The sequence below is a fragment of the Asterias amurensis genome, chromosome 5 (genome assembly GCF_032118995.1).
Source record: "Asterias amurensis chromosome 5, ASM3211899v1".
In the NCBI taxonomy this organism is placed as follows: Eukaryota; Metazoa; Echinodermata; class Asteroidea; order Forcipulatida; family Asteriidae; genus Asterias; species Asterias amurensis.
Window position 1 is genome coordinate 17,067,200 of NC_092652.1, and position 11,318 is coordinate 17,078,517.

Consider the following 11,318-nt stretch of genomic DNA (forward strand, 5'->3'; position numbering starts at 1 on the left):
GCTCTTCACTTTGTTAATCATCGTTGCGGTTTGCGCGAACTGTGCATGGGGTGCTGCAGCTACTGGGGCTGCGTGCGATGCGTGCGGCCATGCAGCAGAGAGATGGGATCTGAAGCCATACTTTTGCGTCTATCGAATCATCGTTTGCCAAGTGTATGTCTTCTCGGTCTACGGTCTTTCTGACGGGCACAAGAAGCTGAACATTTACACAAGTAAACAGGGAAGGCTCTGCAGCTAGCTGAATCAGTGTAATTAGACCCAGCTTTCTTTTGTTATATCAAATAAATAATGATTTAGTTCGTACTACGAATCGTAGGTTTTCAGGCATTTATTTTCTGCCACATACGGCGGGATGCCTTTCCTGCAACAATTGAGCCATGGAGGTAGCTGACCTTCGTCCTTGCATTTATCATCATGGAGCTGCCGCGCGCTCTCTCTGTGGCCAGCACAGACAGTGCGTACAGACACTAGGCAGCACAGCCATTGTACAGCCATTATCTGAATCTGAATTATAATATTGGCAAAGCATCCTAGAGTAGACCTAGTGGAAACAAAACACATTGACAAAGCTAACACTAACACTAACACTCAGGCAGGATAGGGACTCTTCTTGTCTTGCCCTAATAATAAATATATCTGAAGAAGAATTCTCCATCATCTGATCTATGTCTGGCCATGGTCTGGCAAAAGGGGTACTGTCTGACCATATGGTCTGACCTGCCCCAGTTAGGCAAGTGCACTCATGCATGTCATAATCGCTCTCACAGTATTTTATAAATGTTTTGTATTTTTCCTCGAGTGTGGTATACCTAGCTCAATTCTGCAACATAGACCCAGTAACTGGGGCGCTGTACTCCTTTGGAATTTTATTTAGTATGACCGATAATGACTAAATTTCTACAAAAGCAGTACAGCGCCCCACGTACTGGGTCTACTCTAAGTCTAACTACAACATAATTATGGCTGGCTTTGTTGGAAAGCATTTCTTACTTTAATCCTATAGACCTTATGCACATGACGTCATTTCAGTACGGTGCCCTCGCCTTGAGGTCAAAAGGAGGTTGTTCATTGGCCAATCTGTGTGCGTTTCGATTGTTTCGTCACCGTTTGACCTCAAAGATGGCAGCTGGATGACGTCAATGCATAAGGTCTATTATAAGATAATTTAGACTTGGCCTTTTGCCCTTTTTAGTTCACATATGAAAATATGAATTTATGCAAATTAAATATGGAGACCTCTTTTTTTAGGTCCCCACAGTCAACTGAAAGGTTCTTGACTTGTTGTACTGTGACTTCCAGTCCACTGGTGCAGTGCTTTTGAAGAACTAAGTACTCAATAGTCTAAGATAAGAGTTGGCATTTATAAATTCCTCTGTGGTAGTTGCAATCCCTGCCTAAATACTTCGGCCACCCATTTGCAACTCTTCCGAAACAGAGTTCGCCAAAATATATGCTTCTCACAAAGCAATCGCAAGATGTATGAACCAGGCTTTCGTCTTTTAGATTCACCAGAGGCAAAACACCAAACAAACAAAATTAAAAGTCCCCAAAGTTAAAGTTCTTAAACCAAGTAACTGTTTCCATTCCACTGGAGTAGTGCTTTCGTAGGACTTGTATAGTATTCCGTAGTAGCATTTAAAGTGTAGGCTGGCCTGGAATTTCATCTTTTAGATGGCAATGCCATTTTTAAGTTAAAAGGGGCACTTCCAATGGGAAATCTTAAAAGTCTATGTGAAAGTTTTGATGGGGCACCAGGGCCAAGACCAGGGCAACAGAGGCCACAGCCTCCGTGTCCTTCATGAAATTCCAGGTCTGAATAGGTACTTACTAGGAGTAAGTACTAGGATGTTTTGGAGGACAATTTCCTGACCTCCCTGTCAAGCTCCTGACCTCCCTGTCAAGTTGTAGGACAAAGTACCAAGTCTAAGTATTTATACTACCGTACTAGGCCTACATACATACATCTAATCTGATCCTTTTGGATGGTAAGCAGTTTGCAAAGTCGAGTGAAAGGTTCTTGACGTCTCCATTACACTGGAGTAGTGCTTTTGTAGGACTAGTTGGCTACTCAGTAGTCTAATAGCATCCCTTCTCCATGGTAGTAGGTACTCCTAGAACTAGAAGTTTAATAGTTCTAGGAGTAGGTGGTAGGGTGCTTTCCCCGTAGATTTACATTACAGTTTTAGAGGACAATCTCCTGTCCTCCCTGTCAGGTACCAAGTGTAAGTACTTACTACCATGCTGGAAAACAATCCAACATCTAATCCTTTTGGTAAATCCTTTGGTTAAATCTAAAGCCTTTGTGATAATTGGTAGTAGGGAGGCTGCTATGAACTTAACTATTCTCAGAAAAGTGCGCCTGCTCAAAAGTATGTACTTCTTAGAAATTGACAGCTTCACCTCGTGTTTCAAAGTCTCTCATTCCAGTACAATATGCTCTGTTTTTAAGGTTTCTGATTTTCATCGTCGACATTGAGAATGGAGGATTTTGAAGACGTAGAGGAGACTCTTGAGAGACTTCAGAGAGAATGGCTGGCTGGGGACAATGCCCTCCCGCCTGAGGATCAATTCACCCCAAGCTACTGCTACGACTGTGCGCGGACTAGCGGTGTTGCAGTCTGCCGGAAGCCATTGCCCAACAAAAAAAAGAAGAGATCCAGGCCAGCTGCCAAAGGTTAGTACACAGGGACATGTGGCAGGCATGGAGGCTATGGAGGCCATGACCTCTGTTGCCCATGGTCTTGACCTTGCTGCCCCTTCAAAAGTTTCCCATAGACATTTACATTTTCTAATGGAATTTGTAAGTGCCCTTTGAAAAATGAAAATGGCCCTGCCTCCTCGAAGTTGAAATTGCAGGCCTTATGTGGAGTTACCAAAATTGACTCAGAACAGGTGGTTGGATAACTATTCCCGAAGCAAATTTGTCTTCAGATTTCCATCAGACTGTATTTTTATCAGATATGTGTTGGTTACTCGCTGTAAGACACACATTCCTCTGATGCACTAAAACAAGCTCTTTGTCAGTGGATGGCATTTGTGTAGTTACAGTCTGCGTCTTTGAGATAATAGTATAGAGGTAGGTTGGGAGACCATTTAGATTGTTTTTATTTTAGTTTTCTCAGCACGTGTACGCTGATTGTAGTGTCTCTTGTGTTTCCAACCTCTTGTGGTTGAACCAGCCCCCTCACGCTATAACCCCCACCCCCACCCTCTTGTCTCCTTCATTGCACATCCTATACTTTTTCTGTGTGCTTTCTGCCACTCTCCCTGTCTCTCTCAATTTAATTCAGGTTGACTGCTTCTGTTACACCAGTATACATGTTTATTTGTGTTTTGTTGTCATTTAGCCATCGAGAAAGACTCTGCTAGTCGAATCATCTGGCCATTAACTTTTTTTTTTGCATTTATACCATAGGTCCTTTTGGTTGGTAACAACTAATTCTGTTGTCTCTTTTACAGATAAACTTGTATGACCTGTAGGAAACTAGGAAAGCCGACTGGTTATAATATTCCATTATTATTTATCCTTCTACTCTTAGTGACACTTTTCTGGCCAGTTGACCAACAATTCAAAACCAATCAATTGCACTGGTTTTGTATGGTGGCACAACTGTGTTCAGAGCTAACTGTAATAAGCCCTTTGCATGTTAGATTTGAACTCCTCAGACTGTAAACAGTTTCTATGTCACATGATTCGGGGCAAGCTTTTGCATAGTTACGTAAGAGACGGTGATCATGAATACCCAAACACAATTCTGAATGGATGTGTATGTCATAATGGTACAGGGTCTGCTCATCTGGAGGTTGCTATACAAAAGCTTGCCGCAAATCAAGTGACATAGCAACTTTCTCTGTAGCCTGAGGAATTCAAATGTAAGTGGTAACTTGTGACTAAGCGAGTCATTACCAGACATTATTAAAATCAACTCGCAAATGGCTAATTGTGTGTACTGTGCAGTATGCATTCACCACATGATAGAATATTAAAAATGCAGTCTTGTATAGTTCATGTGTCATTAGAAAGCACAGTGGATGATATTGAATGGTCGGACAGTAGGAGTAGCATTTTCAGTTAGCAGTGGTCTGCTGGCCAAATGCCACTTAAAACACCCTAAGACCAGTCAAAAGTTTCTCCAATAGATCTGGCCGGCTAGTTCAGTGTTGAAAAGCATACTGTATATCGAATGAGTTATGGACAAGTGAAAAAGCTGACAGACTATACTAATGAAATGGCAAAAGAACTGGTCCTGCTGACCAGTTACTGAAAATGTTTAGGGCAAACCCTGCAGACTTTGTTCTTCTACTATAAGATCTTTTTAACTGTCCCTAGGACATCATCAAAGTATTGCAATCGGATAAGAGCACCAAACTCAAGCTCTGGTGTTTCTGTTCAGGATGGTGTGGGTTCGAATCCCAGTCGTGACACTTGTGTCCTTGAGCAAGACACTTAACCATAAGCTTCTCTCCACCCAGGGGTAAATGGGTACCGGTGAGCTATCTTTTTTTTTTCGTACCACAAACTGGCCATCGCATACACGCATAAGGTATGGGCGCTTTCCCGGATCCCTTCACTGTTGACCCCGTAGCCAGCATGTGGTACAAAACAAAAAATTGCTACCTGTGAGGGCCGAGATGGTTAAGTGAATGATTAGCGCAGAGCGCGGTAACTGGCAGCACCGGCTGTGGGTGGCACGGTTGGCTAGTGCGTAAAGCGCTCGCCTCTCACCAAGGTGACCCCGGTTCGATTCCCGGTCGGGGCCATATGTGAGTTGAGTTGTGCGTTGGTTCTCTGCTGTGCCACGAGGGTTTTCCAGACTATCCGGTTTTCCTCCCTCAGGAAAAAATCAAACACTTTCGATCTTGGCTGTGCTCCGTGGTCATAATGGGTTGATGTGGCTGGCAGCTGAATGCGCCCTTGCATGCCTGCTTCTCGAACACGTTGTAGCCGCGTCCTTTGCAATTCAGCTCTTAGCTGCGAGTAAGGATGATTAGCCCCCCAAATTATTATTATTATTATTATTATTATTATTATTATTATTATACTCCCCAGGGAGCTGAGATTAAGGAATGAACTAAGGCCCAGTGACCAGGGGTAATAATGTTGAAGCTTCATGAGCATCACTGCGTGACTGACCTGAGCGCTTTATAATAAGCAACTATTATTATTTTTATTGTTAACTTTGGAACACTTTATTATTATTACTTTACACTTTATTATCTGTTACTATAAGCATAGACCAAGAAGCATGGTAAAAGAAGCCGCAGTTCTTTTAAATTCAAAACTTGCTTAAGACTCATTTGTGTAACCTGGCAAATAATTAGTGAGATTTATAGTTTGTATGTACTCAGCTCCTCGAGTACCTTGTTCGGTAGATACATGCGCCTGAATCACCCAGCAGGGTGCACATTACAAGTCTTATTATTATTATTATTTATTACTTATTATTATTATTATTATTATTATTATTATTATTATTATTATTATTATTATTATTATTATTATTATGTCCCATAAATATACTAATTTGTTTACTTTGAAATTGTATCTTTGTATTTGATATTTCTTTGTTGTTGCCTGCTACATTGTGTTTTGTATGCTGGGCCTCAGAATAGGGTCTGGTACATGGGTTCACTAAATAGATGGCGAACAATAAACGTTTACACTCGTTATTCTTGTTATTATCACTAATGTTAAGTGTATCTCTCTTATGGCATTAGGCATTAGTCAAGAGGAGTTATTTCACTAATCCTATGTAATCCCTCTTGACTCTGCTAATATTATTTAATCTCATCATGATACAATTATTTTATTAAAACATGTTTTTCCATCAGAGCAGGTACTTAAGCATTCCGATTGAGGGCGCCACAACAAAACAATCCATAATCTGATTATTCTCAACTTTCCTGTACAGGTATTTCTCACCAGGCTATCACAAATCATGTCAAAGCCAAAGCAGCTCCCCAGTTCAAGAAAGTCTTGACCATTCAGGCATCTGCCAAGATCAAGAAAAAAGCCCTGAGCAATCTCTACGGCCAGAAGAACGAGAGGGGGCAATGCTAAATCCTCACGGTCAAAAAACAGGCCCAAGGGGGCATACACATGCGACGAGTGCGGGCAGGTGTTCTCCTTCAGTTGCAATCTCCGGAGACACTTGGAGCAGCACGTGCAGAAAGCCAACGAGTACATATGCAGGCAGTGCGGCGAGTCGTTCACGGTCAAGAGGGCGTACGTACGGCACGTTCAGAAGCACAAGGCGGAATTGATCAGCGTTACCTCAGATAATGTGGAGGAACCTGACACTATAAACACACCAGAATACTTTCCAGTCGAAGAGAATGATTTATCTGATAATGATAATGTTTCTGATGTTGAGGTATCCGACAATGTAGATGCATGGACGTATGATATGGAGAACACACACTCCTCCGAGGTTGCCGATGCACAGTATTCAGAAAATTCGCTGAATGCGACGACTGCGGCTGCTGCTAATGCCTTCACATCCGAGGAGGAACGCCCGTACGCTTGCTACAAATGCGGCAAGACCTTCAGCCGTAACATGTACCTGAATCAGCACATGAGAGTCCACAACAACGCCAGACCCTTCTCGTGTCAGTACTGCACGCGGAAGTTCAAGACCAGACACCATTCCAAGAACCACGAGAAGTCGCACATGTTCAGCAAGCCCTACCCGTGTCAGTACTGCTCCATGTCCTTCGCACGTAATGCGTACCGGGCAATTCACGAGCGAAGGAAACATCCGCATAGTGTAGACATGGAGAGTTCAAGATGAACTATTTGACCCCAAGACAGACGAGCCCTGGGTAAACCACACTGCCATTGTCTTCTACTTGTTTTGACAAGTGTTTATAGTTGAACAAAGTTAAAGACAATCCCTCAAAAATCATCACTGACTGTTCTTTAACCGTACAGGAAAGCTGGATCAAAGATGAAAGAGGCTCTCTTCACATCCTTGGTAAATCATGCCCCCCCCCCCCTACTGGCCCAGTCTATTTGTGACCACCTTTCGCCAAATCTGAGCGATAGATTGTCAGTAATGCAATAAACCCTTCCCACGAAATATGTAAATTGCACATAGCGCGTGCGCACTTACATTGTGGTTGGCAAAATGAGGGAATATCGCCCTGTTTTGTACACGGCTAATGGGTGCGTGACGCCAGACGTGATTGTGCGTCTGCTTAGTCCACAACTCTATGCGGTTTGCCAGCCAATAGGGTATGTACGCATGCGTGAATGTAATTGGCATATTTCATGGGAAGGGTCCATTACATAGATAGAAACAATATGAATGTCACGGGGAAGGGGAGTGGAGATTGGTTGGTACCACTATGAAGCAAGGGTGGCAAAACAGTGCAGCTCAAAAAAAGAGCTATGATGTATGGATGTGAATATAACCTTTTCTATACATCAGCTTCTTTTTACACTTTTGCCCCTTTTTATGACAAAACAGATTGTCTCTGTACCTAATTTTCTCAGCATGTACTTTTTTGAGTAAAGCCCGGTTCATACTTCATGCGAATGCGAATGTGAAGCGAATGTTGACGTCACAAATTCGCAACAAATAATTCGCAGCAGTTGAACTCTGCTCTACTCCCTTGCGAAGATCGCTGCGAAAGGAGGGTCTGGACGTCAAATTCACGTCAAATTCGCATTCGCAGGAAGTATGAACCGGGCTTTAGGCTGTTTTGCCATGGAAGGTGCGTGGGGGAAGTGAAGGTGAGGGAAACTGCAAGGAAAAAGGGAGCTACATATGTACAACAGTTTTTCAAGTGCCTTTCTCTAAACCTGATAATTTACTAAGGCTTGATGCTTTTATGTAGTCACAAAAGTAACCAGACTACTATGATTTCATGATTCAGTGACTACAAAAACTCATGCAATTAAAATGCTTTCAACTCACTTGTTTATGCAATGTTTGATGTTAAAATTGTTCTAGGTTTTTTGTGACCAGGTTACTTCAATTATTCCAGTTTACAGAGTTCAGACTTTTTAATAAATTCTCCAACCTGGAGAAAGCAGAATGTGTCTGTGTGATGCCACTGTTGATGATTCTGCACACATTGTTGGGTCATAACGACAAATTTCAACATTTACATTAGAAATTCTGTAAAATTTTTGAATATTACTATATACCTTTATCCAGATCATCAGGTTGCCATAGGTTGAGGCATGCCATGTCATTATGGGACAGCTCCATTCAAAATTTTCCAAATTTTCGCCTCCCTTTGGTCATTAATCATTCAACCTAGTGGATGAGCAGTTAATCTGCCTGGGGCAGTCATCGGCCCTACTAGTTTGTGCATGATCCGATTAAGTAAAAAAAAATTAATGTAGAAATTACATGGAGATAACAGGTGTTAGTTGTCAGATGAAAACGATGTTTGTTAGAGCCTCTTTCTTTAATGGAGCTTCCCGTATTGTAATAGCGATAGACAGCGTCAACAGGGAGCGTGTTTTAAAGATGACATAGAAGCAGAACAGACTCGCCATTCTCCAATCTGGATGTGCAACAGTTTGCAATTCTTGCCGAAAACGCTATACAGTACGTGCATAAATAGACCGCGTCAATGGGCCCTTATGTTCTGTTTTCCAGATGTGCACAAGTCTGGAGTCTTGGAGCCTTTGTCAAACCCCGACTTTGGCTCCGTCTCTGGCTTGGGCTCCGCGCTCTGCGTACGCGGTGGAAACGCAGCGAGTATGAACCAGCCTTCAGGTCTGTACTTTTTAAAGCAGCGTGTATTTTGCGTGCGGTGGTGATTGGAACATCAAACGGCACCTGGAGCTGAAGCCTAAGCCAAGGTTAGAGCAAGGCCCTAGGACTTGAGTGAAATTTGTGCATAGAGCTGTCTCTTTTTCGAGAGCTGTTTAAATATGTATCTATGCACCTAATTTGTTAACAATTGTTTAATAAAAATAGGGCCTAACTTTTCATAGCTGTTTAGCAGAAAAAAATGCTTAGCATTCTTCTGCTAAGCAAAAACTGGAAATCAGTCACAGATGTGGAAATGTTTTGTGCTTAGCAACTTGTGTGTGCTTATAGGCCCCAAGTGACCAGCCAAGTTTTTATATATTTTTTTTATGGTTCCTGTTTATTATGTTTGTCAAATTTCACCTTAGCTGATTGGCTCACCTAAGTTATTTTGGTCGGGGTCTACAATCATGACAATAGGTTACCAGATGTGTAATATGAATTGTTTGATACTTCAAAGGGGGGACTGCCATATTTATTTTTAGGTCATGACAGGCTGTACTTGGAAATATTGCCTAGTCACTGCATAGGCGCACAATAGACCTTTTTATTATGCAGGGTGCCCACATTATTATACGGTGCTGTGACAGTCGGCATAAATGTATGCGGTTACGGGGTTAGAGTTGGATTTGAAACTTTGCATGGTGGAAGTATGACTAAGAGAGGTTTGGCTTCACATGATGTTACCAAAAACCTCTTTTAGTGGGTTAAATTTAATTCCATGCCAGTCAGCCACAGGCATCATAAACGCCTCTCTTAATGTTAAAGAGCCAATAAAGGATGATCTCAATATGTCAACTATTACCTTTTTATGGCCAAAAAGACATCGCAGATACTGGTTAATAACCATTTTACTCTCAAAATTTGCATTTAGTAGTAGATAACTCGAGTCAAAAATGCACCCGGCCGCGCGGCTTTTATAGCCGAGAGTCAGAAACGGCTTATCTATTATAATGACCCTGGACTCCAGTGACGAATTTCCCCTATTGGTTTTGAACACAGTTATCCTGCTTTGGCATTTCCACACCAAATAGCCGCCACTGACGTAACAATTCCTTTGTCGCGTGGGTTTGTTTGACCCCATGTTTTACAGAAATTTGGCACAGGTCATGGCACCACCAATGCAGTGGCTACGCCGATGGCCTCGTTTTGGGTTAGAATGGTGCACAGCCCCTTTTAGACATTATCAAGGTCAGACATGTAAACAAAAAATCAAATTCTAGTTATTCTTTTTGTGATTAGAGAGTAGATACTAATTACAATGTGTTGTTGGTGTTGTTACCTTAAAGGCACTGGACACTATTGTTAATTACTCAAAATAATTGTTACCATAATTACTAAGTTATCAATCAATGGAGAGCTGGCTGCTGATAGTATAAAACATTGTAAGAAACGGCTCCCTCTGAAGTAACATAGTTTTCGAGAAAGAAGTAATTTTCCACTAAAATATTTTCACAGGTTTGTTATCTTGTGCATAATGTTGAGATACACCAAATGAGAAGACTGGTCTGTGACAATTACCAATAGTGTCCAGTGTCTTTAACAAATTCTTTTTTGTGTAAAAATAAACACTTTGTAAAGTTTTGTCACATGTTTGTGAATGTATGTAGTTGGTCAAATCAAAAGATATGCAAAGAAACCAAACCTTTTGTGTTTCAAATTATTTCATTTTCCTTTATTTTTTGCAAAAATTAGGAGCTAGAAGTTAGTTTGTCAATATTCTTTCTTGAAGCAGTTGACTATACAGCAAGCAATGTCAATTCTTCACCTGTTCTCTAAAATTACATCTTTTTATGACTTGAAACAACTTGTTTGATAGGATAATTGTGCATTTAATGATATGGTTTGGTGGCAAAACTAACACAGTATACAATACTTTACCTGACAAAATGTGTTAAATATTCTGAAGTAGGCCTAAACTTATTTTGTACACATTATTGTTCTTTTTGATACTTATTTATAACTCTTTAAACTTTTTTACTTGATTTTATGTATTTTAAAAAATGGTTATTTCTGTTATGTGACATGTTTTCTACCCAATAAACTCATTTTCCGAACTGAGTTCGCTAAAAAGATCCAGGTTTCTTTATTTTGTTACTCTTGCCCTATTTCAATAAGCCTTTTTGAGGTATGGTTGCCACTATAGACCTGGTGACATCACATGTTTACAAAAGAGCCACAGAGCCTGGACTTCCTGCAGGCATGATTTGTACACAGCTCAATGGAAGAAAATATAAAATCTTATATTTTATGGAGATTGCACTGTCTAATTCTTATCAACTTTTGATATGATTAAAGGAAGCACATCTCAAAACTTGTCCAGCTTTTACTTTCATAACTGATCTTGGTTTTATGTGGAAATTATGACACAAAATGTCAACTTTCCCATAGTACCAGTGTAGTACATTGCCTGCCAGAATAATTAAAGAATGTACAAGGTCACACTTATTGTAAGCAAGGTTGACATGGTCATTTTGCACTGTTTTGGTTTGGGTGTATACACTCAAATTTACCCAAACCTTATTATAGTGTTTAGCATTGTGACTACTG

General features: G+C 41.0%; 1 pseudogene; it reads left to right on the forward strand.

Moving 5' to 3' along the window:
* Positions 1-42: 42 nt before the first annotated feature.
* Positions 43-10,817, forward strand: LOC139937512 (uncharacterized; annotated as a pseudogene).
* The last annotated feature ends 501 nt before the right edge of the window (positions 10,818-11,318 follow it).